The sequence below is a fragment of the Taudactylus pleione genome, unplaced genomic scaffold (assembly GCF_031769625.1).
Source record: "Taudactylus pleione unplaced genomic scaffold, aTauple2 ptg000016l, whole genome shotgun sequence".
Classification (NCBI taxonomy): Eukaryota; Metazoa; Chordata; class Amphibia; order Anura; family Myobatrachidae; genus Taudactylus; species Taudactylus pleione.
Genome location: NW_028284418.1, coordinates 16,899,699 through 16,923,352, shown reverse-complemented (window position 1 = coordinate 16,923,352; position 23,654 = coordinate 16,899,699). Strand labels below are relative to the sequence as shown.

The window sequence follows — 23,654 nt, the reverse complement described above, 5'->3', positions numbered from 1 at the left end:
TGTGAGATAAGAACTCCATGTGTGCCAGTGGTAGCATGGCCAAGCGGTCTAAGGTGCTGGATTTAGGCTCCAGTCTCTTCGGAGGCGTGGGTTCAAATCCCACTGCTGCCAATCTTATTTTCCAAAGAATTGATTTTTGATCAGATATTAACCAACTGAAAAAGGTTGGTGATAGTACCCTGCATTAGCCACCAAGTTCCCAACAGTTCATCATAGTTGCAACAGTCTTCTCAAACCTTTAAAATAATGATATCTGCTAACAATAAAGACATTCAAATTTTAATTTTGCATGAAGTAATTATGTGCCATATCAGAACTAATATTTTATTACTTCATGCATCTCAATTTCTTTTGTTATTTCAATGAAAATAAACAAAATGCAATTCTTTAAAAAATCAGAATTTCTCATCGGATTTATGTTTAATAATGAACTTTCTTTTAGCTTTTGCTGACATCTTTTCAATTAATACTTTAAAACAAAAAAACCCTTTTATTTTGATGTTCTAGATCTGTGAGCTACCCTAACAACATGCACATGTGGTAGCATGGCCGAGCAGTCTAAGGCGCTGGATTAAGGCTCCAGTCTCTTTGGAGGTGTGGGTGCAAATCTCACTACTGCCATCTTTATTATACAAAGAGTAGGGCAGTTATTGATGGCAAAGTGATTCTTTTTTTCCATTAGATAGGATATCACCCAACTGAATTTGGTTGGTGGAAGATTCCTATAGCTACTCAACAGTTCATCATTGTTACAAGAGACTTCCCAAACGTTTTAAAAATGTTATCTGCTAAGAGTAAAGATGAGCCAAAATTAAGTTGGCATGAAGTAATTATAAGTAATATCATAACTAATATTTAATTACTGAGTGGTCTTATCATACAATTAGAGATGGAAATGTTGGCAACGTGACTCATTGGTATAAATTGATGGATTTATATTCCGATTTCTCTATCTTTCCTATCTTTCTGGATTTTAATCTCACAGCTGTCTATCTTAGGCATTTGAATAGTACTTCAAAGTTATTTGGATACATCAGTTGCACTAAATGAAGGAAATCTGAAGACAAATATAATCATTACTTGTTAAATGTACCTGGCTTCTTTTACATTTTATCTCTGCTTTTCCTGACTTTGGGTAAAGTTTTGAATGACATTCCAGATATGAGAGTTAAATTATTTTAAAGTGTACAGCAGGTTGTAGGATGACAGAGCTATTCAAGCTGCTGGAATCAAATCCCACTGCTGCCATATTTATTCTCCAAGGAGAAGATCCAGTGATATATATCAAAGTGTATTCCTAAAGTAGATAAGGTATAAAAGAAGCTAAATTTGGTTGGTGGAAGCACACCATAAGCTGTCACATGCAGTAGCTCAAAACAAGTTATCATGGTTTTAATAGTTTTCTCAAACCTTTTTTAGAACTATCTAAATTGTATTGTTGCTCTCAAAAAGTGGCTTCGAATATCTCTGTGATCTACATTATGCATCTAGCAAGCATCTCAATTTTTGAATATGTCAGTTAAAACAAACAAAAAGTAACTGAGAAAATTAAAAAATCAGTTCTCATCAATATTACCAAGTAAAACATGGATGTTTTTACCTTTCATTGAAATCTTGTATTAGCGAATTGTTTATCATTTCATAGACTTTTAACATGACACTTCTTTCCAAGTGTCGCTTTAAAACCAAATTAAACATTTAATTTGCAGCAATCTTAATTATATGAAAGATCTGTGAGATAAGAACTCCATGTGTGCCAGTGGTAGCATGGCCGAGCGGTCTAAGGCACTGGATTTAGGCTCCAGTCTCTTCGGAGGCGTGGGTTCAAATCCCACTGCTGCCAATCTTATTTTCCAAAGAATTGATTTTTGATCAGATATTAACCAACTGAAAAAGGTTGGTGATAGTACCCTGCATTAGCCACCAAGTTCCCAATAGTTCATCATAGTTGCAACATTCTTCTCAAACCTTTAAAATAATGATATCTGCTAACAATAAAGACATTCAAATTTTAATTTTGCATTAAGTAATTATGTGCCCTATCAGAACTAATATTTTATTACTTCATGCATCTCAATTTCTTTTGTTATTTCAATGAAAATAAACAAAATGCAATTCTATAAAAAATCAGAATTTCTCATCGGATTTATGTTTAATAATGAACTTTCTTTTAACTTTTGCTGACATCTTTTCAATTAATACTTTAAAACAAAAAAACCCTTTTATTTTGATGTTCTAGATCTGTGAGCTACCCTAACAACATGCACATGTGGTAGCATGGCCGAGCAGTCTAAGGCGCTGGATTAAGGCTCCAGTCTCTTTGGAGGTGTGGGTGCAAATCTCACTACTGCCATCTTTATTATACAAAGAGTAGGGCAGTTATTGATGGCAAAGTGATTCTTTTTTTCCATTAGATAGGATATTACCCAACTGAATTTGGTTGGTGGAAGATTCCTATAGCTACTCAACAGTTCATCATTGTTACAAGAGACTTCCCAAACGTTTTAAAAATGTTATCTGCTAAGAGTAAAGATGAGCCAAAATTAAGTTGGCATGAAGTAATTAGAAGTAATATCATAACTAATATTTAATTACTGAGTGGTCTTATCATACAATTAGAGATGGAAATGTTGGCAACGTGACTCATTGGTATAAATTGATGGATTTATATTCCAATTTCTCTATCTTTCCTATCTTTCTGGATTTTAATCTCACAGCTGTCTATCTTAGGCATTTGAATAGTACTTCAAAGTTATTTGGATACATCACTTGCACTAAATGATGGAAATCTGAAGACAAATATAATCATTACTTGTTAAATGTACCTGGCTTCTTTTACATTTTATCTCTGCTTTTCCTGACTTTGGGTAAAGTTTTGAATGACATTCCAGATATGAGAGTTAAAATATTTTAAAGTGTACAGCAGGTTGTAGGATGACAGAGCTATTCAAGCTGCTGGAATCAAATCCCACTGCTGCCATATTTATTCTCCAAGGAGAAGATCCAGTGATATATATCAAAGTGTATTCCTAAAGTAGATAAGGTATAAAAGAAGCTAAATTTGGTTGGTGGAAGCACACCATAAGCTGTCACATGCAGTAGCTCAAAACAAGTTATCATGGTTTTAATAGTTTTCTCAAACCTTTTTTAGAACTATCTAAAATGTATTGTTGCTCTCAAAAAGTGGCTTTGAATATCTCTGCGATCTACATTATGCATCTAGCAAGCATCTCAATTTTTGAATATGTCAGTTAAAACAAACAAAAAGTAACTGAGAAAATTAAAAAATAAGTTCTCATCAATATTACCAAGTAAAACATGGATGTTTTTACCTTTCATTGAAATCTTGTATTAGCAAATTGTTTTTCATTTCATAGACTTTTAACATGACACTTCTTTCCAAGTGTCGCTTTAAAACAAAATTAAACATTTAATTTGCAGCAATCTTAATTATATGAAAGATATGTGAGTTAAGAACTCCATGTGTGCCAGTGGTAGCATGGCCGAGCGTTCTAAGGCGCTGGATTTAGGTTCAAATCCCACTGCTGCCAATCTTATTTTCCAAAGAATTGATTTTTGATCAGATATTAACCAACTGAAAAAGGTTGGTGATAGTACCCTGCATTAGCCACCAAGTTCCGAACAGTTCATCATAGTTGCAACAGTCTTCTCAAACCTTTAAAATAATGATATCTGCTAACAATAAAGATATTCAAATTTTAATTTTGCATGAAGTAATTATGTGCCCTATCAGTAATAAAATATTTTATTACTTCATGCATCTCAATTTCTTTTGTTATTTCAATGAAAATAAACAAAATGCAATTCAATAAAAAATCTGAATTTCTCATCGGATTTATGTTTAATAATGAACTTTCTTTTAACCTTTGCTGACATCTTTTCAATTAATACTTTAAAACAAAAAAACCCTTTAATTTTGATGTTCTAGATCTGTGAGCTACCCTAACAACATGCACATGTGGTAGCATGGCCGAGCAGTCTAAAGCGCTGGATTAAGGCTCCAGTCTCTTTGGAGGCGTGGGTGCAAATCTCACTACTGCCATCTTTATTATACAAAGAGTAGGGCAGTTATTGATGGCAAAGTGATTCTTTATTTCCATTAGATAGGACATTACCCAGCTGAAGTTGGTTGGTGGAAGATTCCTATAGCTACTCAACAGTTCATCATTGTTAGAAGAGACTTCCCAAACATTTTAAAAATGTTATCTGCTAAGAGTAAAGATGAGCCAAAATTAAGTTGGCATGAATTAATTAGAACTAATATCATAATTAATCCTTTATTACTGAGTGGTCTTATCATACAATTAGAGATGGAAATGTTGGCAACGTGACTCATTGGTATAAATTGATGGATTTATATTCCGATTTCTCTATCTTTCCTATCTCTCTGGATTTAAATCTCACAGCTGTCTATTTTAGGCATTTGAATAATACTTAAAAGTTATTTGGATACATCAGTTGCACTAAATGAAGGAAATTTGAAGACAAATATAATCATTACTTGTTAAATGTACCTGGCTTCTTTTGCATTTTATCTCAGCTTTTCCTGACTTTGGGTAAAGTTTTGAATGACATTCCAGATATGAGAGCTAAAATATTTTAAAGTGTTAAGCAGGTTGTAGGATGACAGAGCTATTCAAGCTGCTGGAATCAAATCCCACTGCTGCCATATTTATTCTCCAAGGAGAAGATCCTGTGATATATATCAAAGTGCTTTCCTAAAGTAGATAAGGTATAAAAGAAGCTAAATTTGGTTAGTGGAAGCACACCATAAGCTGTCACATGCAGTAGCTCAAAACAAGTTATCATGGTTTTAATAGTTTTCTCAAACCTTTTATAGAACTATCTAAAATGTATTGTTGCTCTCAAAAAGTGGCTTTGAATATCTCTGCGATCTACATAATGCATCTAGCAAGCATCTCAATTTTTGAATATGTCAGTTAAAACAAACAAAAAGTAACTGAGAAAATTAAAAAATCAGTTCTCATCAATATTACCAAGTAAAACATGGATGTTTTTACCTTTCATTGAAATCTTGTATTAGCAAATTGTTTTTCATTTCATAGACTTTTAACATGACACTACTTTCCAAGTGTCGCTTTAAAACAAAATTAAACATTTAATTTGCAGCAATCTTAATTATATGAAAGATCTGTGAGATAAGAACTCCATGTGTGCCAGTGGTAGCATGGCCGAGCGGTCTAAGGCGCTGGATTTAGGCTCCAGTCTCTTCGGAGGCGTGGGTTCAAATCCCACTGCTGCCAATCTTATTTTCCAAAGAATTGATTTTTGATCAGATATTAACCAACTGAAAAAGGTTGGTGATAGTACCCTGCATTAGCCACCAAGTTCCCAACAGTTCATCATAGTTGCAACAGTCTTCTCAAACCTTTAAAATAATGATATCTGCTAACAATAAAGACATTCAAATTTTAATTTTGCATTAAGTAATTATGTCCCATATCAGAACTAATATTTTATTACTTCATGCATCTCAATTTCTCTTGTTATTTCAATGAAAATAAACAAAATGGAATTCTATAAAAAATCTGAATTTCTCATCGGATTTATGTTTAATAATGAACTTTCTTTTAGCTTTTGCTGACATCTTTTCAATTAATACTTTAAAACAAAAAAACCCTTTTATTTTGATGTTCTAGATCTGTGAGCTACCCTAACAACATGCACATGTGGTAGCATGGCCGAGCAGTCTAAGGCGCTGGATTAAGGCTCCAGTCTCTTTGGAGGTGTGGGTGCAAATCTCACTACTGCCATCTTTATTATACAAAGAGTAGGGCAGTTATTGATGGCAAAGTGATTCTTTTTTTCCATTAGATAGGATATTACCCAACTGAATTTGGTTGGTGGAAGATTCCTATAGCTACTCAACAGTTCATCATTGTTACAAGAGACTTCCCAAACGTTTTAAAAATGTTATCTGCTAAGAGTAAAGATGAGCCAAAATTAAGTTGGCATGAAGTAATTAGAAGTAATATCATAACTAATATTTAATTACTGAGTGGTCTTATCATACAATTAGAGATGGAAATGTTGGCAACGTGACTCATTGGTATAAATTGATGGATTTATATTCCAATTTCTCTATCTTTCCTATCTTTCTGGATTTTAATCTCACAGCTGTCTATCTTAGGCATTTGAATAGTACTTCAAAGTTATTTGGATACATCACTTGCACTAAATGATGGAAATCTGAAGACAAATATAATCATTACTTGTTAAATGTACCTGGCTTCTTTTACATTTTATCTCTGCTTTTCCTGACTTTGGGTAAAGTTTTGAATGACATTCCAGATATGAGAGTTAAAATATTTTAAAGTGTACAGCAGGTTGTAGGATGACAGAGCTATTCAAGCTGCTGGAATCAAATCCCACTGCTGCCATATTTATTCTCCAAGGAGAAGATCCAGTGATATATATCAAAGTGTATTCCTAAAGTAGATAAGGTATAAAAGAAGCTAAATTTGGTTGGTGGAAGCACACCATAAGCTGTCACATGCAGTAGCTCAAAACAAGTTATCATGGTTTTAATAGTTTTCTCAAACCTTTTTTAGAACTATCTAAAATGTATTGTTGCTCTCAAAAAGTGGCTTTGAATATCTCTGCGATCTACATTATGCATCTAGCAAGCATCTCAATTTTTGAATATGTCAGTTAAAACAAACAAAAAGTAACTGAGAAAATTAAAAAATCAGTTCTCATCAATATTACCAAGTAAAACATGGATGTTTTTACCTTTCATTGAAATCTTGTATTAGCAAATTGTTTTTCATTTCATAGACTTTTAACATGACACTTCTTTCCAAGTGTCGCTTTAAAACAAAATTAAACATTTAATTTGCAGCAATCTTAATTATATGAAAGATATGTGAGTTAAGAACTCCATGTGTGCCAGTGGTAGCATGGCCGAGCGTTCTAAGGCGCTGGATTTAGGTTCAAATCCCACTGCTGCCAATCTTATTTTCCAAAGAATTGATTTTTGATCAGATATTAACCAACTGAAAAAGGTTGGTGATAGTACCCTGCATTAGCCACCAAGTTCCCAACAGTTCATCATAGTTGCAACAGTCTTCTCAAACCTTTAAAATAATGATATCTGCTAACAATAAAGATATTCAAATTTTAATTTTGCATGAAGTAATTATGTGCCCTATCAGTAATAAAATATTTTATTACTTCATGCATCTCAATTTCTTTTGTTATTTCAATGAAAATAAACAAAATGCAATTCAATAAAAAATCTGAATTTCTCATCGGATTTATGTTTAATAATGAACTTTCTTTTAACCTTTGCTGACATCTTTTCAATTAATACTTTAAAACAAAAAAACCCTTTAATTTTGATGTTCTAGATCTGTGAGCTACCCTAACAACATGCACATGTGGTAGCATGGCCGAGCAGTCTAAAGCGCTGGATTAAGGCTCCAGTCTCTTTGGAGGCGTGGGTGCAAATCTCACTACTGCCATCTTTATTATACAAAGAGTAGGGCAGTTATTGATGGCAAAGTGATTCTTTTTTTCCATTAGATAGGACATTACCCAGCTGAAGTTGGTTGGTGGAAGATTCCTATAGCTACTCAACAGTTCATCATTGTTAGAAGAGACTTCCCAAACATTTTAAAAATGTTATCTGCTAAGAGTAAAGATGAGCCAAAATTAAGTTGGCATGAATTAATTAGAACTAATATCATAATTAATCCTTTATTACTGAGTGGTCTTATCATACAATTAGAGATGGAAATGTTGGCAACGTGACTCATTGGTATAAATTGATGGATTTATATTCCGATTTCTCTATCTTTCCTATCTCTCTGGATTTAAATCTCACAGCTGTCTATTTTAGGCATTTGAATAATACTTAAAAGTTATTTGGATACATCAGTTGCACTAAATGAAGGAAATTTGAAGACAAATATAATCATTACTTGTTAAATGTACCTGGCTTCTTTTGCATTTTATCTCAGCTTTTCCTGACTTTGGGTAAAGTTTTGAATGACATTCCAGATATGAGAGCTAAAATATTTTAAAGTGTTAAGCAGGTTGTAGGATGACAGAGCTATTCAAGCTGCTGGAATCAAATCCCACTGCTGCCATATTTATTCTCCAAGGAGAAGATCCTGTGATATATATCAAAGTGCTTTCCTAAAGTAGATAAGGTATAAAAGAAGCTAAATTTGGTTAGTGGAAGCACACCATAAGCTGTCACATGCAGTAGCTCAAAACAAGTTATCATGGTTTTAATAGTTTTCTCAAACCTTTTATAGAACTATCTAAAATGTATTGTTGCTCTCAAAAAGTGGCTTTGAATATCTCTGCGATCTACATAATGCATCTAGCAAGCATCTCAATTTTTGAATATGTCAGTTAAAACAAACAAAAAGTAACTGAGAAAATTAAAAAATCAGTTCTCATCAATATTACCAAGTAAAACATGGATGTTTTTACCTTTCATTGAAATCTTGTATTAGCAAATTGTTTTTCATTTCATAGACTTTTAACATGACACTTCTTTCCAAGTGTCGCTTTAAAACAAAATTAAACATTTAATTTGCAGCAATCTTAATTATATGAAAGATCTGTGAGATAAGAACTCCATGTGTGCCAGTGGTAGCATGGCCAAGCGGTCTAAGGTGCTGGATTTAGGCTCCAGTCTCTTCGGAGGCGTGGGTTCAAATCCCACTGCTGCCAATCTTATTTTCCAAAGAATTGATTTTTGATCAGATATTAACCAACTGAAAAAGGTTGGTGATAGTACCCTGCATTAGCCACCAAGTTCCCAACAGTTCATCATAGTTGCAACAGTCTTCTCAAACCTTTAAAATAATGATATCTGCTAACAATAAAGACATTCAAATTTTAATTTTGCATGAAGTAATTATGTGCCATATCAGAACTAATATTTTATTACTTCATGCATCTCAATTTCTTTTGTTATTTCAATGAAAATAAACAAAATGCAATTCTTTAAAAAATCAGAATTTCTCATCGGATTTATGTTTAATAATGAACTTTCTTTTAGCTTTTGCTGACATCTTTTCAATTAATACTTTAAAACAAAAAAACCCTTTTATTTTGATGTTCTAGATCTGTGAGCTACCCTAACAACATGCACATGTGGTAGCATGGCCGAGCAGTCTAAGGCGCTGGATTAAGGCTCCAGTCTCTTTGGAGGTGTGGGTGCAAATCTCACTACTGCCATCTTTATTATACAAAGAGTAGGGCAGTTATTGATGGCAAAGTGATTCTTTTTTTCCATTAGATAGGATATCACCCAACTGAATTTGGTTGGTGGAAGATTCCTATAGCTACTCAACAGTTCATCATTGTTACAAGAGACTTCCCAAACGTTTTAAAAATGTTATCTGCTAAGAGTAAAGATGAGCCAAAATTAAGTTGGCATGAAGTAATTATAAGTAATATCATAACTAATATTTAATTACTGAGTGGTCTTATCATACAATTAGAGATGGAAATGTTGGCAACGTGACTCATTGGTATAAATTGATGGATTTATATTCCGATTTCTCTATCTTTCCTATCTTTCTGGATTTTAATCTCACAGCTGTCTATCTTAGGCATTTGAATAGTACTTCAAAGTTATTTGGATACATCAGTTGCACTAAATGAAGGAAATCTGAAGACAAATATAATCATTACTTGTTAAATGTACCTGGCTTCTTTTACATTTTATCTCTGCTTTTCCTGACTTTGGGTAAAGTTTTGAATGACATTCCAGATATGAGAGTTAAATTATTTTAAAGTGTACAGCAGGTTGTAGGATGACAGAGCTATTCAAGCTGCTGGAATCAAATCCCACTGCTGCCATATTTATTCTCCAAGGAGAAGATCCAGTGATATATATCAAAGTGTATTCCTAAAGTAGATAAGGTATAAAAGAAGCTAAATTTGGTTGGTGGAAGCACACCATAAGCTGTCACATGCAGTAGCTCAAAACAAGTTATCATGGTTTTAATAGTTTTCTCAAACCTTTTTTAGAACTATCTAAATTGTATTGTTGCTCTCAAAAAGTGGCTTCGAATATCTCTGTGATCTACATTATGCATCTAGCAAGCATCTCAATTTTTGAATATGTCAGTTAAAACAAACAAAAAGTAACTGAGAAAATTAAAAAATCAGTTCTCATCAATATTACCAAGTAAAACATGGATGTTTTTACCTTTCATTGAAATCTTGTATTAGCGAATTGTTTATCATTTCATAGACTTTTAACATGACACTTCTTTCCAAGTGTCGCTTTAAAACCAAATTAAACATTTAATTTGCAGCAATCTTAATTATATGAAAGATCTGTGAGATAAGAACTCCATGTGTGCCAGTGGTAGCATGGCCGAGCGGTCTAAGGCACTGGATTTAGGCTCCAGTCTCTTCGGAGGCGTGGGTTCAAATCCCACTGCTGCCAATCTTATTTTCCAAAGAATTGATTTTTGATCAGATATTAACCAACTGAAAAAGGTTGGTGATAGTACCCTGCATTAGCCACCAAGTTCCCAACAGTTCATCATAGTTGCAACATTCTTCTCAAACCTTTAAAATAATGATATCTGCTAACAATAAAGACATTCAAATTTTAATTTTGCATTAAGTAATTATGTGCCCTATCAGAACTAATATTTTATTACTTCATGCATCTCAATTTCTTTTGTTATTTCAATGAAAATAAACAAAATGCAATTCTATAAAAAATCAGAATTTCTCATCGGATTTATGTTTAATAATGAACTTTCTTTTAACTTTTGCTGACATCTTTTCAATTAATACTTTAAAACAAAAAAACCCTTTTATTTTGATGTTCTAGATCTGTGAGCTACCCTAACAACATGCACATGTGGTAGCATGGCCGAGCAGTCTAAGGCGCTGGATTAAGGCTCCAGTCTCTTTGGAGGTGTGGGTGCAAATCTCACTACTGCCATCTTTATTATACAAAGAGTAGGGCAGTTATTGATGGCAAAGTGATTCTTTTTTTCCATTAGATAGGATATTACCCAACTGAATTTGGTTGGTGGAAGATTCCTATAGCTACTCAACAGTTCATCATTGTTACAAGAGACTTCCCAAACGTTTTAAAAATGTTATCTGCTAAGAGTAAAGATGAGCCAAAATTAAGTTGGCATGAAGTAATTAGAAGTAATATCATAACTAATATTTAATTACTGAGTGGTCTTATCATACAATTAGAGATGGAAATGTTGGCAACGTGACTCATTGGTATAAATTGATGGATTTATATTCCAATTTCTCTATCTTTCCTATCTTTCTGGATTTTAATCTCACAGCTGTCTATCTTAGGCATTTGAATAGTACTTCAAAGTTATTTGGATACATCACTTGCACTAAATGATGGAAATCTGAAGACAAATATAATCATTACTTGTTAAATGTACCTGGCTTCTTTTACATTTTATCTCTGCTTTTCCTGACTTTGGGTAAAGTTTTGAATGACATTCCAGATATGAGAGTTAAAATATTTTAAAGTGTACAGCAGGTTGTAGGATGACAGAGCTATTCAAGCTGCTGGAATCAAATCCCACTGCTGCCATATTTATTCTCCAAGGAGAAGATCCAGTGATATATATCAAAGTGTATTCCTAAAGTAGATAAGGTATAAAAGAAGCTAAATTTGGTTGGTGGAAGCACACCATAAGCTGTCACATGCAGTAGCTCAAAACAAGTTATCATGGTTTTAATAGTTTTCTCAAACCTTTTTTAGAACTATCTAAAATGTATTGTTGCTCTCAAAAAGTGGCTTTGAATATCTCTGCGATCTACATTATGCATCTAGCAAGCATCTCAATTTTTGAATATGTCAGTTAAAACAAACAAAAAGTAACTGAGAAAATTAAAAAATCAGTTCTCATCAATATTACCAAGTAAAACATGGATGTTTTTACCTTTCATTGAAATCTTGTATTAGCAAATTGTTTTTCATTTCATAGACTTTTAACATGACACTTCTTTCCAAGTGTCGCTTTAAAACAAAATTAAACATTTAATTTGCAGCAATCTTAATTATATGAAAGATATGTGAGTTAAGAACTCCATGTGTGCCAGTGGTAGCATGGCCGAGCGTTCTAAGGCGCTGGATTTAGGTTCAAATCCCACTGCTGCCAATCTTATTTTCCAAAGAATTGATTTTTGATCAGATATTAACCAACTGAAAAAGGTTGGTGATAGTACCCTGCATTAGCCACCAAGTTCCCAACAGTTCATCATAGTTGCAACAGTCTTCTCAAACCTTTAAAATAATGATATCTGCTAACAATAAAGATATTCAAATTTTAATTTTGCATGAAGTAATTATGTGCCCTATCAGTAATAAAATATTTTATTACTTCATGCATCTCAATTTCTTTTGTTATTTCAATGAAAATAAACAAAATGCAATTCAATAAAAAATCTGAATTTCTCATCGGATTTATGTTTAATAATGAACTTTCTTTTAACCTTTGCTGACATCTTTTCAATTAATACTTTAAAACAAAAAAACCCTTTAATTTTGATGTTCTAGATCTGTGAGCTACCCTAACAACATGCACATGTGGTAGCATGGCCGAGCAGTCTAAAGCGCTGGATTAAGGCTCCAGTCTCTTTGGAGGCGTGGGTGCAAATCTCACTACTGCCATCTTTATTATACAAAGAGTAGGGCAGTTATTGATGGCAAAGTGATTCTTTATTTCCATTAGATAGGACATTACCCAGCTGAAGTTGGTTGGTGGAAGATTCCTATAGCTACTCAACAGTTCATCATTGTTAGAAGAGACTTCCCAAACATTTTAAAAATGTTATCTGCTAAGAGTAAAGATGAGCCAAAATTAAGTTGGCATGAATTAATTAGAACTAATATCATAATTAATCCTTTATTACTGAGTGGTCTTATCATACAATTAGAGATGGAAATGTTGGCAACGTGACTCATTGGTATAAATTGATGGATTTATATTCCGATTTCTCTATCTTTCCTATCTCTCTGGATTTAAATCTCACAGCTGTCTATTTTAGGCATTTGAATAATACTTAAAAGTTATTTGGATACATCAGTTGCACTAAATGAAGGAAATTTGAAGACAAATATAATCATTACTTGTTAAATGTACCTGGCTTCTTTTGCATTTTATCTCAGCTTTTCCTGACTTTGGGTAAAGTTTTGAATGACATTCCAGATATGAGAGCTAAAATATTTTAAAGTGTTAAGCAGGTTGTAGGATGACAGAGCTATTCAAGCTGCTGGAATCAAATCCCACTGCTGCCATATTTATTCTCCAAGGAGAAGATCCTGTGATATATATCAAAGTGCTTTCCTAAAGTAGATAAGGTATAAAAGAAGCTAAATTTGGTTAGTGGAAGCACACCATAAGCTGTCACATGCAGTAGCTCAAAACAAGTTATCATGGTTTTAATAGTTTTCTCAAACCTTTTATAGAACTATCTAAAATGTATTGTTGCTCTCAAAAAGTGGCTTTGAATATCTCTGCGATCTACATAATGCATCTAGCAAGCATCTCAATTTTTGAATATGTCAGTTAAAACAAACAAAAAGTAACTGAGAAAATTAAAAAATCAGTTCTCATCAATATTACCAAGTAAAACATGGATGTTTTTACCTTTCATTGAAATCTTGTATTAGCAAATTGTTTTTCATTTCATAGACTTTTAACATGACACTTCTTTCCAAGTGTCGCTTTAAAACAAAATTAAACATTTAATTTGCAGCAATCTTAATTATATGAAAGATCTGTGAGATAAGAACTCCATGTGTGCCAGTGGTAGCATGGCCGAGCGGTCTAAGGCGCTGGATTTAGGCTCCAGTCTCTTCGGAGGCGTGGGTTCAAATCCCACTGCTGCCAATCTTATTTTCCAAAGAATTGATTTTTGATCAGATATTAACCAACTGAAAAAGGTTGGTGATAGTACCCTGCATTAGCCACCAAGTTCCCAACAGTTCATCATAGTTGCAACAGTCTTCTCAAACCTTTAAAATAATGATATCTGCTAACAATAAAGACATTCAAATTTTAATTTTGCATTAAGTAATTATGTCCCATATCAGAACTAATATTTTATTACTTCATGCATCTCAATTTCTCTTGTTATTTCAATGAAAATAAACAAAATGGAATTCTATAAAAAATCTGAATTTCTCATCGGATTTATGTTTAATAATGAACTTTCTTTTAGCTTTTGCTGACATCTTTTCAATTAATACTTTAAAACAAAAAAACCCTTTTATTTTGATGTTCTAGATCTGTGAGCTACCCTAACAACATGCACATGTGGTAGCATGGCCGAGCAGTCTAAGGCGCTGGATTAAGGCTCCAGTCTCTTTGGAGGTGTGGGTGCAAATCTCACTACTGCCATCTTTATTATACAAAGAGTAGGGCAGTTATTGATGGCAAAGTGATTCTTTTTTTCCATTAGATAGGATATTACCCAACTGAATTTGGTTGGTGGAAGATTCCTATAGCTACTCAACAGTTCATCATTGTTACAAGAGACTTCCCAAACGTTTTAAAAATGTTATCTGCTAAGAGTAAAGATGAGCCAAAATTAAGTTGGCATGAAGTAATTAGAAGTAATATCATAACTAATATTTAATTACTGAGTGGTCTTATCATACAATTAGAGATGGAAATGTTGGCAACGTGACTCATTGGTATAAATTGATGGATTTATATTCCAATTTCTCTATCTTTCCTATCTTTCTGGATTTTAATCTCACAGCTGTCTATCTTAGGCATTTGAATAGTACTTCAAAGTTATTTGGATACATCACTTGCACTAAATGATGGAAATCTGAAGACAAATATAATCATTACTTGTTAAATGTACCTGGCTTCTTTTACATTTTATCTCTGCTTTTCCTGACTTTGGGTAAAGTTTTGAATGACATTCCAGATATGAGAGTTAAAATATTTTAAAGTGTACAGCAGGTTGTAGGATGACAGAGCTATTCAAGCTGCTGGAATCAAATCCCACTGCTGCCATATTTATTCTCCAAGGAGAAGATCCAGTGATATATATCAAAGTGTATTCCTAAAGTAGATAAGGTATAAAAGAAGCTAAATTTGGTTGGTGGAAGCACACCATAAGCTGTCACATGCAGTAGCTCAAAACAAGTTATCATGGTTTTAATAGTTTTCTCAAACCTTTTTTAGAACTATCTAAAATGTATTGTTGCTCTCAAAAAGTGGCTTTGAATATCTCTGCGATCTACATTATGCATCTAGCAAGCATCTCAATTTTTGAATATGTCAGTTAAAACAAACAAAAAGTAACTGAGAAAATTAAAAAATCAGTTCTCATCAATATTACCAAGTAAAACATGGATGTTTTTACCTTTCATTGAAATCTTGTATTAGCAAATTGTTTTTCATTTCATAGACTTTTAACATGACACTTCTTTCCAAGTGTCGCTTTAAAACAAAATTAAACATTTAATTTGCAGCAATCTTAATTATATGAAAGATATGTGAGTTAAGAACTCCATGTGTGCCAGTGGTAGCATGGCCGAGCGTTCTAAGGCGCTGGATTTAGGTTCAAATCCCACTGCTGCCAATCTTATTTTCCAAAGAATTGATTTTTGATCAGATATTAACCAACTGAAAAAGGTTGGTGATAGTACCCTGCATTAGCCACCAAGTTCCCAACAGTTCATCATAGTTGCAACAGTCTTCTCAAACCTTTAAAATAATGATATCTGCTAACAATAAAGATATTCAAATTTTAATTTTGCATGAAGTAATTATGTGCCCTATCAGTAATAAAATATTTTATTACTTCATGCATCTCAATTTCTTTTGTTATTTCAATGAAAATAAACAAAATGCAATTCAATAAAAAATCTGAATTTCTCATCGGATTTATGTTTAATAATGAACTTTCTTTTAACCTTTGCTGACATCTTTTCAATTAATACTTTAAAACAAAAAAACCCTTTAATTTTGATGTTCTAGATCTGTGAGCTACCCTAACAACATGCACATGTGGTAGCATGGCCGAGCAGTCTAAAGCGCTGGATTAAGGCTCCAGTCTCTTTGGAGGCGTGGGTGCAAATCTCACTACTGCCATCTTTATTATACAAAGAGTAGGGCAGTTATTGATGGCAAAGTGATTCTTTTTTTCCATTAGATAGGACATTACCCAGCTGAAGTTGGTTGGTGGAAGATTCCTATAGCTACTCAACAGTTCATCATTGTTAGAAGAGACTTCCCAAACATTTTAAAAATGTTATCTGCTAAGAGTAAAGATGAGCCAAAATTAAGTTGGCATGAATTAATTAGAACTAATATCATAATTAATCCTTTATTACTGAGTGGTCTTATCATACAATTAGAGATGGAAATGTTGGCAACGTGACTCATTGGTATAAATTGATGGATTTATATTCCGATTTCTCTATCTTTCCTATCTCTCTGGATTTAAATCTCACAGCTGTCTATTTTAGGCATTTGAATAATACTTAAAAGTTATTTGGATACATCAGTTGCACTAAATGAAGGAAATTTGAAGACAAATATAATCATTACTTGTTAAATGTACCTGGCTTCTTTTGCATTTTATCTCAGCTTTTCCTGACTTTGGGTAAAGTTTTGAATGACATTCCAGATATGAGAGCTAAAATATTTTAAAGTGTTAAGCAGGTTGTAGGATGACAGAGCTATTCAAGCTGCTGGAATCAAATCCCACTGCTGCCATATTTATTCTCCAAGGAGAAGATCCTGTGATATATATCAAAGTGCTTTCCTAAAGTAGATAAGGTATAAAAGAAGCTAAATTTGGTTAGTGGAAGCACACCATAAGCTGTCACATGCAGTAGCTCAAAACAAGTTATCATGGTTTTAATAGTTTTCTCAAACCTTTTATAGAACTATCTAAAATGTATTGTTGCTCTCAAAAAGTGGCTTTGAATATCTCTGCGATCTACATAATGCATCTAGCAAGCATCTCAATTTTTGAATATGTCAGTTAAAACAAACAAAAAGTAACTGAGAAAATTAAAAAATCAGTTCTCATCAATATTACCAAGTAAAACATGGATGTTTTTACCTTTCATTGAAATCTTGTATTAGCAAATTGTTTTTCATTTCATAGACTTTTAACATGACACTTCTTTCCAAGTGTCGCTTTAAAACAAAATTAAACATTTAATTTGCAGCAATCTTAATTATATGAAAGATCTGTGAGATAAGAACTCCATGTGTGCCAGTGGTAGCATGGCCGAGCGGTCTAAGGCGCTGGATTTAGGCTCCAGTCTCTTCGGAGGCGTGGGTTCAAATCCCACTGCTGCCAATCTTATTTTCCAAAGAATTGATTTTTGATCAGATATTAACCAACTGAAAAAGGTTGGTGATAGTACCCTGCATTAGCCACCAAGTTCCCAACAGTTCATCATAGTTGCAACAGTCTTCTCAAACCTTTAAAATAATGATATCTGCTAACAATAAAGACATTCAAATTTTAATTTTGCATTAAGTAATTATGTCCCATATCAGAACTAATATTTTATTACTTCATGCATCTCAATTTCTCTTGTTATTTCAATGAAAATAAACAAAATGGAATTCTATAAAAAATCTGAATTTCTCATCGGATTTATGTTTAATAATGAACTTTCTTTTAGCTTTTGCTGACATCTTTTCAATTAATACTTTAAAACAAAAAAACCCTTTTATTTTGATGTTCTAGATCTGTGAGCTACCCTAACAACATGCACATGTGGTAGCATGGCCGAGCAGTCTAAGGCGCTGGATTAAGGCTCCAGTCTCTTTGGAGGTGTGGGTGCAAATCTCACTACTGCCATCTTTATTATACAAAGAGTAGGGCAGTTATTGATGGCAAAGTGATTCTTTTTTTCCATTAGATAGGATATTACCCAACTGAATTTGGTTGGTGGAAGATTCCTATAGCTACTCAACAGTTCATCATTGTTACAAGAGACTTCCCAAACGTTTTAAAAATGTTATCTGCTAAGAGTAAAGATGAGCCAAAATTAAGTTGGCATGAATTAATTAGAAGTAATATCATAACTAATATTTAATTACTGAGTGGTCTTATCATACAATTAGAGATGGAAATGTTGGCAACGTGACTCATTGGTATAAATTGATGGATTTATATTCCGATTTCTCTATCTTTCCTATCTTTCTGGATTTTAATCTCACAGCTGTCTATTTTAGGCATTTGAATAGTACTTCAAAGTTATTTGGATACATCAGTTGCACTAAATGAAGGAAATCTGAAGACAAATATAATCATTACTTGTTAAATGTACCTGGCTTCTTTTACATTTTATCTCTGCTTTTCCTGACTTTGGGTAAAGTTTTGAATGACATTCCAGATATGAGAGTTAAATTATTTTAAAGTGTACAGCAGGTTGTAGGATGACAGAGCTATTCAAGCTGCTGGAATCAAATCCCACTGCTGCCATATTTATTCTCCAAGGAGAAGATCCAGTGATATATATCAAAGTGCTTTCCTAAAGTAGATAAGGTATAAAAGAAGCTAAATTTGGTTAGTGGAAGCACACCATAAGCTGTCACATGCAGTAGCTCAAAACAAGTTATCATGGTTTTAATAGTTTTCTCAAACCTTTTATAGAACTATCTAAAATGTATTGTTGCTCTCAAAAAGTGGCTTTGAATATCTCTGCGATCTACATTATGCATCTAGCAAGCATCTCAATTTTTGAATATGTCAGTTAAAACAAACAAAAAGTAACTGAGAAAATTAAAAAATCAGTTCTCATCAATATTACCAAGTAAAACATGGATGTTTTTACCTTTCATTGAAATCTTGTATTAGCAAATTGTTTTTCATTTCATAGACTTTTAACATGACACTTCTTTCCAAGTGTCGCTTTAAAACAAAATTAAACATTTAATTTGCAGCAATCTTAATTATATGAAAGATCTGTGAGATAAGAACTCCATGTGTGCCAGTGGTAGCATGGCCGAGCGTTCTAAGGCGCTGGATTTAGGTTCAAATCCCACTGCTGCCAATCTTATTTTCCAAAGAATTGATTTTTGATCAGATATTAACCAACTGAAAAAGGTTGGTGATAGTACCCTGCATTAGCCACCAAGTTCCCAACAGTTCATCATAGTTGCAACAGTCTTCTCAAACCTTTAAAATAATGATATCTGCTAACAATAAAGATATTCAAATTTTAATTTTGCATGAAGTAATTATGTGCCCTATCAGTAATAAAATATTTTATTACTTCATGCATCTCAATTTCTTTTGTTATTTCAATGAAAATAAACAAAATGCAATTCAATAAAAAATCTGAATTTCTCATCGGATTTATGTTTAATAATGAACTTTCTTTTAACTTTTGCTGACATCTTTTCAATTAATACTTTAAAACAAAAAAACCCTTTAATTTTGATGTTCTAGATCTGTGAGCTACCCTAACAACATGCACATGTGGTAGCATGGACGAGCAGTCTAAAGCGCTGGATTAAGGCTCCAGTCTCTTTGGAGGCGTGGGTGCAAATCTCACTACTGCCATCTTTATTATACAAAGAGTAGGGCAGTTATTGATGGCAAAGTGATTCTTTTTTTCCATTAGATAGGATACTACCCAGCTGAAGTTGGTTGGTGGAAGATTCCTATAGCTACTCAACAGTTCATCATTGTTACAAGAGACTTCCCAAACGTTTTAAAAATGTTATCTGCTAAGAGTAAAGATGAGCCAAAATTAAGTTGGCATGAATTAATTAGAAGTAATATCATAACTAATATTTAATTACTGAGTGGTCTTATCATACAATTAGAGATGGAAATGTTGGCAACGTGACTCATTGGTATAAATTGATGGATTTATATTCTGATTTCTCTATCTTTCCTATCTCTCTGGATTTTAATCTCACAGCTGTCTATTTTAGGCATTTGAATAATACTTAAAAGTTATTTGGATACATCAGTTGCACTAAATGAAGGAAATTTGAAGACAAATATAATCATTACTTGTTAAATGTACCTGGCTTCTTTTGCATTTTATCTCAGCTTTTCCTGACTTTGGGTAAAGTTTTGAATGACATTCCAGATATGAGAGCTAAAATATTTTAAAGTGTTAAGCAGGTTGTAGGATGACAGAGCTATTCAAGCTGCTGGAATCAAATCCCACTGCTGCCATATTTATTCTCCAAGGAGAAGATCCAGTGATATATATCAAAGTGCTTTCCTAAAGTAGATAAGGTATAAAAGAAGCTAAATTTGGTTAGTGGAAGCACACCATAAGCTGTCACATGCAGTAGCTCAAAACAAGTTATCATGGTTTTAATAGTTTTCTCAAACCTTTTATAGAACTATCTAAAATGTATTGTTGCTCTCAAAAAGTGGCTTTGAATATCTCTGCGATCTACATTATGCATCTAGCAAGCATCTCAATTTTTGAATATGTCAGTTAAAACAAACAAAAAGTAACTGAGAAAATTAAAAAATCAGTTCTCATCAATATTACCAAGTAAAACATGGATGTTTTTACCTTTCATTGAAATCTTGTATTAGCAAATTGTTTTTCATTTCATAGACTTTTAACATGACACTTCTTTCCAAGTGTCGCTTTAAAACAAAATTAAACATTTAATTTGCAGCAATCTTAATTATATGAAAGATCTGTGAGATAAGAACCCCATGTGTGCCAGTGGTAGCATGGCCGAGCGGTCTAAGGCGCTGGATTTAGGCTCCAGTCTCTTCGGAGGCGTGGGTTCAAATCCCACTGCTGCCAATCTTATTTTCCAAAGAATTGATTTTTGATCAGATATTAACCAACTGAAAAAGGTTGGTGATAGTACCCTGCATTAGCCACCAAGTTCCCAACAGTTCATCATAGTTGCAACAGTCTATTCAAACCTTTAAAATAATGATATCTGCTAACAATAAAGATATTCAAATTTTAATTTTGCATGAAGTAATTATGTGCCCTATCAGAACTAATATTTTATTACTTCATGCATCTAAATTTCTTTTGTTATTTCAATGAAAATAAACAAAATGCAATTCTATATAAAATCTGAATTTCTCATCGGATTTATGTTTAATAATGAACTTTCTTTTAACTTTTGCTGACATCTTTTCAATTAATACTTTAAAACAAAAAAACCCTTTTATTTTGATGTTCTAGATCTGTGAGCTACCCTAACAACATGCACATGTGGTAGCATGGCCGAGCAGTCTAAGGCGCTGGATTAAGGCTCCAGTCTCTTTGGAGGTGTGGGTGCAAATCTCACTACTGCCATCTTTATTATACAAAGAGTAGGCAGTTATTGATGGCAAAGTGATTCTTTTTTTCCATTAGATAGGATATTACCCAACTGAATTTGGTTGGTGGAAGATTCCTATAGCTACTCAACAGTTCATCATTGTTACAAGAGACTTCCCAAACGTTTTAAAAATGTTATCTGCTAAGAGTAAAGATGAGCCAAAATTAAGTTGGCATGAAGTAATTAGAAGTAATATCATAACTAATATTTAATTACTGAGAGGTCTTATCATACAATTAGAGATGGAAATGTTGGCAACGTGACTCATTGGTATAAATTGATGGATTTATATTCCGATTTCTCTATCTTTCCTATCTTTCTGGATTTTAATCTCACAGCTGTCTATCTTAGGCATTTGAATAGTACTTCAAAGTTATTTGGATACATCAGTTGCACTAAATGATGGAAATCTGAAGACAAATATAATCATTACTTGTTAAATGTACCTGGCTTCTTTTGCATTTTATCTCAGCTTTTCCTGACTTTGGGTAAAGTTTTGAATGACATTCCAGATATGAGAGCTAAAATATTTTAAAGTGTTAAGCAGGTTGTAGGATGACAGAGCTATTCAAGCTGCTGGAATCAAATCCCACTGCTGCCATATTTATTCTCCAAGGAGAAGATCCTGTGATATATATCAAAGTGCTTTCCTAAAGTAGATAAGGTATAAAAGAAGCTAAATTTGGTTAGTGGAAGCACACCATAAGCTGTCACATGCAGTAGCTCAAAACAAGTTATCATGGTTTTAATAGTTTTCTCAAACCTTTTATAGAACTATCTAAAATGTATTGTTGCTCTCAAAAAGTGGCTTTGAATATCTCTGCGATCTACATAATGCATCTAGCAAGCATCTCAATTTTTGAATATGTCAGTTAAAACAAACAAAAAGTAACTGAGAAAATTAAAAAATCAGTTCTCATCAATATTACCAAGTAAAACATGGATGTTTTTACCTTTCATTGAAATCTTGTATTAGCAAATTGTTTTTCATTTCATAGACTTTTAACATGACACTTCTTTCCAAGTGTCGCTTTAAAACAAAATTAAACATTTAATTTGCAGCAATCTTAATTATATGAAAGATCTGTGAGATAAGAACTCCATGTGTGCCAGTGGTAGCATGGCCGAGCGGTCTAAGGCGCTGGATTTAGGCTCCAGTCTCTTCGGAGGCGTGGGTTCAAATCCCACTGCTGCCAATCTTATTTTCCAAAGAATTAATTTTTGATCAGATATTAACCAACTGAAAAAGGTTGGTGATAGTACCCTGCATTAGCCACCAAGTTCCCAACAGTTCATCATAGTTGCAACAGTCTTCTCAAACCTTTAATATAATGATATCTGCTAACAATAAAGACATTCAAATTTTAATTTTGCATTAAGTAATTATGTGCCCTATCAGAACTAATATTTTATTACTTCATGCATCTCAATTTCTTTTGTTATTTCAATGAAAATAAACAAAATGCAATTCTATAAAAAATCTGAATTTCTCATCGGATTTATGTTTAATAATGAACTTTCTTTTAGCTTTTGCTGACATCTTTTCAATTAATACTTTAAAACAAAAAAACCCTTTTATTTTGATGTTCTAGATCTGTGAGCTACCCTAACAACATGCACATGTGGTAGCATGGCCGAGCAGTCTAAGGCGCTGGATTAAGGCTCCAGTCTCTTTGGAGGTGTGGGTGCAAATCTCACTACTGCCATCTTTATTATACAAAGAGTAGGGCAGTTATTGATGGCAAAGTGATTCTTTTTTTCCATTAGATAGGATATTACCCAACTGAATTTGGTTGGTGGAAGATTCCTATAGCTACTCAACAGTTCATCATTGTTACAAGAGACTTCCCAAACGTTTTAAAAATGTTATCTGCTAAGAGTAAAGATGAGCCAAAATTAAGTTGGCATGAATTAATTAGAAGTAATATCATAACTAATATTTAATTACTGAGTGGTCTTATCATACAATTAGAGATGGAAATGTTGGCAACGTGACTCATTGGTATAAATTGATGGATTTATATTCCGATTTCTCTATCTTTCCTATCTTTCTGGATTTTAATCTCACAGCTGTCTATTTTAGGCATTTGAATAGTACTTCAAAGTTATTTGGATACATCAGTTGCACTAAATGAAGGAAATCTGAAGACAAATATAATCATTACTTGTTAAATGTACCTGGCTTCTTTTACATTTTATCTCTGCTTTTCCTGACTTTGGGTAAAGTTTTGAATGACATTCCAGATATGAGAGTTAAATTATTTTAAAGTGTACAGCAGGTTGTAGGATGACAGAGCTATTCAAGCTGCTGGAATCAAATCCCACTGCTGCCAT

General features: G+C 33.1%; 9 non-coding genes across 9 annotated transcripts; all 9 read left to right on the top strand.

The window, feature by feature from the left end:
* Positions 1 to 29: 29 nt before the first annotated feature.
* TRNAL-UAG (transfer RNA leucine (anticodon UAG)) lies at positions 30 to 111 on the top strand. Its single transcript has one exon. It is a non-coding gene; the product is annotated as a tRNA-Leu (tRNA).
* A 1,650-nt stretch (positions 112 to 1,761) lies between these two features.
* Positions 1,762 to 1,843, top strand: TRNAL-UAG (transfer RNA leucine (anticodon UAG)). The gene has a single exon. It is a non-coding gene; the product is annotated as a tRNA-Leu (tRNA).
* Positions 1,844 to 5,203: 3,360 nt separating this feature from the next.
* On the top strand, positions 5,204 to 5,285 carry TRNAL-UAG (transfer RNA leucine (anticodon UAG)). The gene has a single exon. It is a non-coding gene; the product is annotated as a tRNA-Leu (tRNA).
* A 3,360-nt stretch (positions 5,286 to 8,645) lies between these two features.
* Positions 8,646 to 8,727, top strand: TRNAL-UAG (transfer RNA leucine (anticodon UAG)). Its single transcript has one exon. It is a non-coding gene; the product is annotated as a tRNA-Leu (tRNA).
* A 1,650-nt stretch (positions 8,728 to 10,377) lies between these two features.
* On the top strand, positions 10,378 to 10,459 carry TRNAL-UAG (transfer RNA leucine (anticodon UAG)). The gene has a single exon. It is a non-coding gene; the product is annotated as a tRNA-Leu (tRNA).
* Positions 10,460 to 13,819: 3,360 nt separating this feature from the next.
* Positions 13,820 to 13,901, top strand: TRNAL-UAG (transfer RNA leucine (anticodon UAG)). The gene has a single exon. It is a non-coding gene; the product is annotated as a tRNA-Leu (tRNA).
* A 3,360-nt stretch (positions 13,902 to 17,261) lies between these two features.
* TRNAL-UAG (transfer RNA leucine (anticodon UAG)) lies at positions 17,262 to 17,343 on the top strand. Its single transcript has one exon. It is a non-coding gene; the product is annotated as a tRNA-Leu (tRNA).
* Positions 17,344 to 20,703: 3,360 nt separating this feature from the next.
* On the top strand, positions 20,704 to 20,785 carry TRNAL-UAG (transfer RNA leucine (anticodon UAG)). Its single transcript has one exon. It is a non-coding gene; the product is annotated as a tRNA-Leu (tRNA).
* Positions 20,786 to 22,434: 1,649 nt separating this feature from the next.
* Positions 22,435 to 22,516, top strand: TRNAL-UAG (transfer RNA leucine (anticodon UAG)). The gene has a single exon. It is a non-coding gene; the product is annotated as a tRNA-Leu (tRNA).
* The last annotated feature ends 1,138 nt before the right edge of the window (positions 22,517 to 23,654 follow it).